We start from the raw sequence: 7,411 nt of genomic DNA, 5'->3' as shown, positions 1-7,411 counted from the left end.
TTAGCACTTTTTTACTGACGGGGCTCGAACTTGTAGATATTGCTTCAAAAATTAAGAATTGATTGAAAGCAAAATTTATTGCTATATAGAAATAGATTTTCACCGGATGCTTACTTCTGTCGTAAAAGTGATTATTTAGCCTATCAGATTAAAATAATGTTAATTTTTATAAATTTGCTGTAGACCAAACAAGAATCATGCAAAAATATTTAAGAAGGCATCAAGGATTTACCTCGTTGACTCCGGATGGGTTCAGTTGTAAAGTTCACCAGTAACCGGCGTTCATGTATCGTGGCTGTCGCTCAAGCAATATTAAACTTAAATAAAATCTAACTGTTCTCGATGTCTCTTACATATTCTTGTACAGAACAAACATTAAGAGCGGATGTCAGTAAATATCGACCAGAGGTCTACAAAAGTGAAAAATCGAAAATTCTCCAAAAAATTCACAAAGTAGCACTAGGTAAGCTATTAACATAAATGTAATTTTTACTTCGATCCGATAATTATTTTCCACGTACGGGGGGGTTATTGGTTTCGCGGCTCTCGGACCGGGTTTTCCAGGCCCGAGACCATGTGTCACAAAAAAATCGTTTTAAAATTCAAATCCATTGTAATGTGGACAACAAATAACTTATTCAGAAGAGTAGTTAATTGCGCACATTCTAAGTGGTGATTTACTCAGTTTGAACGAAAGTGTAATATTTTGGACATTTTTCATTATTTTCAATATTTTGAACGTTTTCGTTCAATGAAAAAATGGCAAATTTCAAAGCCCAAAATCGTCGACTGGTACCTCGATTTCAGTAACGAGTCTTACACCACGTTAAAGAGCGTTATCTCTTCTTTCAAAATCTGTTTTCAAAACTACGGGCAACTTAAAAGAAAGTTTTTGAGGCCAAAAAATACAAGTAGTACTTTTCTGAAATTTGAGCTTTCCAGACGCGGCGGGCCGATGCTAAAAACTTGGAAAAATACAGTAAGAAATCAGTTTGAGCAATAGTGGTTTCATGTTATCAGCTTTCAGAAACCAAGACGTGTTTATACAGCGATCTGATATAAATTAATGCCGTTTGCTATCAAGAAAGGCAGATTTAAGCTGTCAACTCCTGCCAAGTGCACCAGTCACGTGAAGTTGTCAGAGGGAGGGCAAAGCACTAATATTAAAAAGTCTTAAAATTCAAAACGTTTTACGCCCATGAAATCAGATTTTAGCGTACAAAACAATGTTGTGAATGTCTGTTGTTCGTACCTTAGCATAGTGTTTCCATATATTGGAAATGTCAAGTATCCAGACGGGAGAACATACCAAACAACAACGTTTCAAATCCAAGCGCCGAAAGATCGTAAACGGCAAAGATTGCGTTACATTTCACAGAACGACCGCTTACCACTGTTGTCACTCCTCTTTTCGCTGGAAGCTACGAGGAGTTTTCATTCCGTCATGAGTGATTCTTGATCAGCGTTTCCTTGAAAGTACGACCCCGGACAGGTAATAACTGAGGACGTTTCGTCAAGACTCCTGTTGTTCAGTTTCAGGCTTTTAGCAGGTGCGTAGTCAGGATTTTTCCAGAGGTACGCCCAACTTTTTCTACATCTTCTTCCCCCCCTCCCCACCCCCCACCCCAAATCTCAACATTTTTTTAAGATGCCTTTATTAAAGGTAAGGTTAACGGTTGTAAGCAAAAGCATTTTTGCTGTTTATGAAATGACACAACCTCTAAAATTCTTTAATTCTGTCGGCTTGTTATGTTCATTGACGTCAACCGTTTATCATTAATTCAGCTATTAAAAATCAAGCTTGTAGTACCTCCGACTTTAGTTTACAAATGACTCTTTTTACCCCTTTTTGTCACATTATTTTTGATCGACAAAAGCACCACACATTGACGTAATTGTGCCCTACTTCGTCTACTCCGAAGACAGGTCGTGGAGAAAACAACGCGTTCACGCTTTACATCATCAAGCTTGCTATATAAATAAATCATCCAAGATTCGGTTCTCCAATTAATGTCGTCGCTTCTCTGGAAACCGATTTTTTTTAGTTATGTTTATTTCATTCTATTTTTTTTCCTCAACGTTTTCGGGTACGCACGTGCAAACGGTCCGTACAAGTAGCTACGCCCCTGTTTAGTCTCCTTAGCCCTGAACGTTCCTCTCTTGCGGTTTTCGCGGGAGTTCAGGATGTGGTCCACCCAGTATTTCACGTCTCTTTTAAATGAGAGGCAGCACTTCTTGTTTACCGTTTTGTTATCAGACAGCGCTTAGGCTCTTAGCCTTTCATTTAATTTTGATCAAATTTTTATCATTTAGTTACTCAGTATACGTTCGATCCTGTCCTTGTAAACTTATACTTTCATACTTTAAGGGAGCTTAATTCCTATATTAATTTTTTCTTCGTTTAGTGTCGTCCAAAAGACCCAGTTTTTTGGCATTTTTTAAAAAAGCAAGAAAAAGAAACGACAAGGTTTATGTTTTTTGGACATAGATTAATTCTTTTGATGTAACAAATTAGCATTATAACATCATTTCGAGGCATAAAACGTTCGGTGGTGTATCCTCTTTGCTTTTTACCCTTTTTGGGCCTTTTTTTATGAAATTGACCATCAAATTTTCCGCCATATTGAGTTTGTGTCGATTTGGTGCCCATGTCTTGTTGTTTTCAGTCTCCACGGCAATGATGCTGGTGTTTCAGGCCTCCCGTTCTCAGATTTCTTGTGATTTTTTTTTTCACCCCACCGACCGACCCACCCAAAACCAGGAAACCTATTCGACGCTAAACGAACGAAAAGGGGATGACCTAAGCCTTATGGTTTCTTTTCGGGCTTCCTCACCACATTGCTTCTGCGTGTTTCTGTATACTTGTCTTTTGCTTTGTTTTGTTCTTTTTTGACGGTAAAATAAACTGAAACTCTACAAAGACCCTCAATATTCCCTTTGGAGGTTCTCGAACGCGCATTAAAAAAATGAAAAACGCGATGATTTATTGACCGCAAGGGCAATGGGGTGGGGTTAGGGCTCGTTACTTTGCTCCGGTTCACTCGTATGCTGTCAAATAGTCCCGAAATACAAAATGAAAAATGACTGTGGACAGACTATTCACGTCTAGACATCAAGCATCTTTTAAGATGGGACTTATCGCCTCTCCCTGTTCATTGAGTTGATTCAAGGTGTTGACGTTAATTTCGTGATGCCCTGCATGTTGCCAGGACATGTTTCAAAAGGGCCTTTCCAAAGGTACGGAGTCCGCCGTCACCTTGTCAACCGTGCGAGAAAAGATTTACTTCACAAAAACAAAGAGAAGTTATTTTCGATTTGCCCTGCCCCCTACCCCCGAAAGTTCCCGACAGGACCGCTTTAAAGTACTCCCCATGTGGTTGCGCGGGGGATAGTAACAGGTCTACCTAATTGCACTAATTGTACATCAATGACAGGTTAGCTCAATCAGAAGCCCCTTTTCCCTGGCTAGTTCAAGGTGTGTGCACCTCCTTTAAGCTGTTGTTTTCGGTTCTTACTGAAACTTTTGATCTTGAGGAAATTCACAACGACAGGAGCAGGTTATGGGCTTTTTTCCTAACCCTAATCCTACATCACCGGAAATCCCTCAGGTTAGGCAAGAAGCCTTCCATAATCATCCATTTTTTCACCGCGTGAATTGGGTATTTTTAGCTTATTTCGAGGAAATACTTTTTGCTTCAAATCCAGGGTGGGCTTTTAAACACATTTTTTAAGCCAAATGGTTTTTGCGAGAATCTGCTTACCCGAACTTTTCGCATAAAAAACGACAAATACCCGAAAAAAGCTCATGTTGTTGTTGGAGGTGGCATATTTCCGATAAATTCAGCTCAATGTCTCGTGAAGAAGAGTTCAGATCCGTGCCGCGCGCCTCTCGAGGCAAGCGTTCCGTCGAAATGCGAGCCCAAAAACAGGTGGTAAGCGGTCAATCTGTGAAAAGTAACGCAATCTCCGTCGTTTGAGAGCAGCCGAAGATGCTCTTGCCGATTCTGTCCTTGATGTTTTTTATTTCCAGTATCTAGGAAACCCATGCTAAGGTATGAAACATACACTCGTAGGCATTGTTCTGTCCGCTAAAGTCTAATTCCTGGACGCAGAAACGTTGTGCTTTTTGAAGTTTATTATTGTGCTTTGCCCTTTGACAACCTTACGTCACTCGTGCGTTTGGTAGCAGAAGATGGCTAAACTCTGCTTTTCTTGTTGGTAAACGGCTTTAAATTTTATCAGATCGCTCGATAAACACGTGTTGGTTTCTGATAGCTGATAACGTTAAATCACTGTTGCTCAAACTGATTTCTTATTGCATTTTTCTGAGTTTTTAGCATCGACCCGCTGAGTCTGGAAAGCTCAAATTTCAGAAAAGTACTACTTGTATTTTTTGGCCTCAAAAATTTTCTTTTAAGTTGCCCGTAGTTTTGAAAACAGATTTTGAAAGAAGAGATAACGCTCTTTAACGTGGTATAAGACTCGTTACTGAAATCGAGGTACCAGTCGACGATTTTGGGCTTTGAAATTTGCCATTTTTTCATTGAACGAAAACGTTCAAAATATTGAAAATAATGAAAAATGTCCAAAATATTACACTTTCGTTCAAACTGAGTAAATCACCACTTAGAATGTGTGCAATTAACTACTCTTCTGAATAAGTTATTTGTTGTCCGCATTACAATGGATTTGAATTTTAAAACGATTTTTTTTGCGACACATGGCCTCGGGCCTGGAAAACCCGGTCCGAGAGCCGCGAAACCAATAACCCCCCCGTACGTGGAAAATAATTATCGGATCGAAGTAAAAATTACATTTATGTTAATAGCTTACCTAGTGCTACTTTGTGAATTTTTTGGAGAATTTTCGATTTTTCACTTTTGTAGACCTCTGGTCGATATTTACTGACATCCGCTCTTAAGAGTTAGCAACAATGTCGAAAGTATTTTTAGTTAAGTATTACTGGACTGATCCAATAAGGAGAAATTGGTTTATTGGAGGGTGATTGGAATCAATGCTAAATAATGGAAAAAGTTAACATTCAAACACCTGTCGACACATTCTGCAAACACTAAATACACATTTTAATTATTTCTTTCGTAATTGTGCAGCAATATCACACATATCCGAATTGCTTCAACTACAAAATCGTATCTCTCTATATTCTTTAGTTTATCATTGAAAAAACAATTTTCTTTGAGTGCAATGCCCATATTTCGATTTTTCGGGATAAAAAAGAGTTGGGGATGCTTGTTCTTAAGACACATTAATCACTAGAAAGACTTCCATTTAGTTTTTTTTTTTACCTCGAATTAATTAGCTGCGTTATTCGTTTCATCAAGGGTACTTGCTTTAAAGAATTTAATGGATTTGTTATTTTATAGCTAATGCCGCAAAGCAGAAATAAAGAAATTAAAGAGAAACGCTTTTAATTGACGTCTTCTTAAAAATCAGAATTACTGATTAATATACAAAAATATATCTGATGAAAATTACAACTAACCATGAATTGAGGTTTTTTTCTGACGCGCTTTTTTAAATTTTTATTTCTTATTTATTTTTTTTACTATTATTTGAACATTGCAACCATCTTTGAGGCTTTGACGGATGTTACTAAAACTGGGAATGGGGAGCGGGGGTACGCGCACGGGGAACGGAAAAATGAAACATGGTAACAAAGCAGAGAATTGGAAATAAAGTCATTAGGGGGCTTAAGCAACGACTGCGGCGACGGCACAAGAACGGCAAAGAACAACAACTCTGCACGTACATTACGCTTTTTTTCACATGTCTTTGCCGTCGTCGCACGACTACGACATGAAACTACGTAATTTCACTTTGTGTGGAGGACGTGAACATAAGACTACGACCCTCTTTTTCTTTTTCTGAACTTTGATACAGTCCTTTAGAATGAACTCCTGAAAAATTCGCCAACATCTGAATTGAACGAGATGGAATACGCGTGATTAAGTTTGAAGCAGCGCGAATTCACTTTTTAACTGACGCTTTCGTAGCCGTCGCCGTCGTTGTTACTTAAGCTCCGTACTAATCTCGTGCCCAGATCTCACTCTGTTTTAAACTGAAAAGTGAGATCTCCCTTTCCCTTGGCCGTGGGAGATCTGGGTACGAGATTAGCTCCGTACTATTGACTCGCCGACTCTCAAGTGTCATATTTTTTTTATGTGTGTGTCTGTATGTGCTTTTCTTTTTTCCTCTCTTTTGAATACTTTTCATATATTTTTCATAGTTTATAGGGTTTTTACTTTTCTCTTTTTTTCTCTTTTAACCGAACTAAAACTGTAATTTAATCAAAGGGCAAATAATTAGTTTAACTATATCCTGCCCTCTCTATTTATTCTTGTAACCTGATATTTAATTCTACAAATAGCATCTTCATCTTCAAATCTTGTAATACAATATAAATGGCTTGTAAAATAAATAAATGGAGAAAAACAATAAACAATAAACAAATATTAGGTCTAGGGCTCACGTTAAGTTTTGTTCCCGTTTCTTCTATTTTCCTCTTCCCCCTGCTCGTTCCCCGCTTCCCGTTCGTCATTTTAGCAACATCTGCCTTTGATGTAGGTAATGTTTGTAGGTCCAGAGTTAAATTTGTTAATGATCCAGTCATGAAAGCGTTTTCGTTCCCTCCCTGTACATTTCTCAGCTTGTGTACATGCGTCCCAAGGTGGGAAATTTCTCATCATCGGTCTACCTCGGGTGCATTTGTTGTTGTTGAATAGGAATATATCACAAGGTCACGTTTGAGACAGCTCAAGCAGACTTGGTGTTTTGCAGGCCCCTCCGACGGTTTCGCGGACAAGGTTGGAAACGCCCGACACTATTCGTTTTGCGGAGCCGTCTTCGCCAGATGTGCAAAGCAAGCGTTTTGGAACCGACACGACTTCTTCTTTTGGAAGATGGCCGTAGACGTTGCAGTTTTGTCTTGCCTTAGTGGCCTTCCAGATAGTCCACTTTCGAAATGTCGGCCACGAGGCTGCCCTCCCAACCATTCTACCAAGAAGGTGATTGGCTACGTTCTTTTCAGCGCGCAGCCCGATTTGTGTCAAACTTTCGCGGTGTGTCATCATTTTTCTAAAAGTTGCAAACCTCTAATTGGGCACACTCTTGCTTAGAGCACACGCCTTTCCGGGGGAGCGACAAAAACAAACCAGCCACCCCGAGCCCCGCTGGTGGAGGAAGCCGCCCCAAAGGTGTGTCGAAAATTGACTGTACCGTCCACTGTTTTCCGCTCTTGTAAACTTCCCCTGAAAATTCTACAATCAAGACCTCATAACAGCGTGGTGGTGGATCATCCGCACGTTCTTCCAAAATGTCAAGCCACTTTGTTTGCGCTGATTGGGATTTTTTATAATGCATCGAATGAAAAGGGTCAAATCTTTCCAACCCC

The sequence above is a fragment of the Porites lutea genome, chromosome 8, assembly GCF_958299795.1.
Source record: "Porites lutea chromosome 8, jaPorLute2.1, whole genome shotgun sequence".
NCBI lineage: Eukaryota > Metazoa > Cnidaria > Anthozoa > Scleractinia > Poritidae > Porites > Porites lutea.
This window is presented reverse-complemented; position numbering follows the sequence as displayed.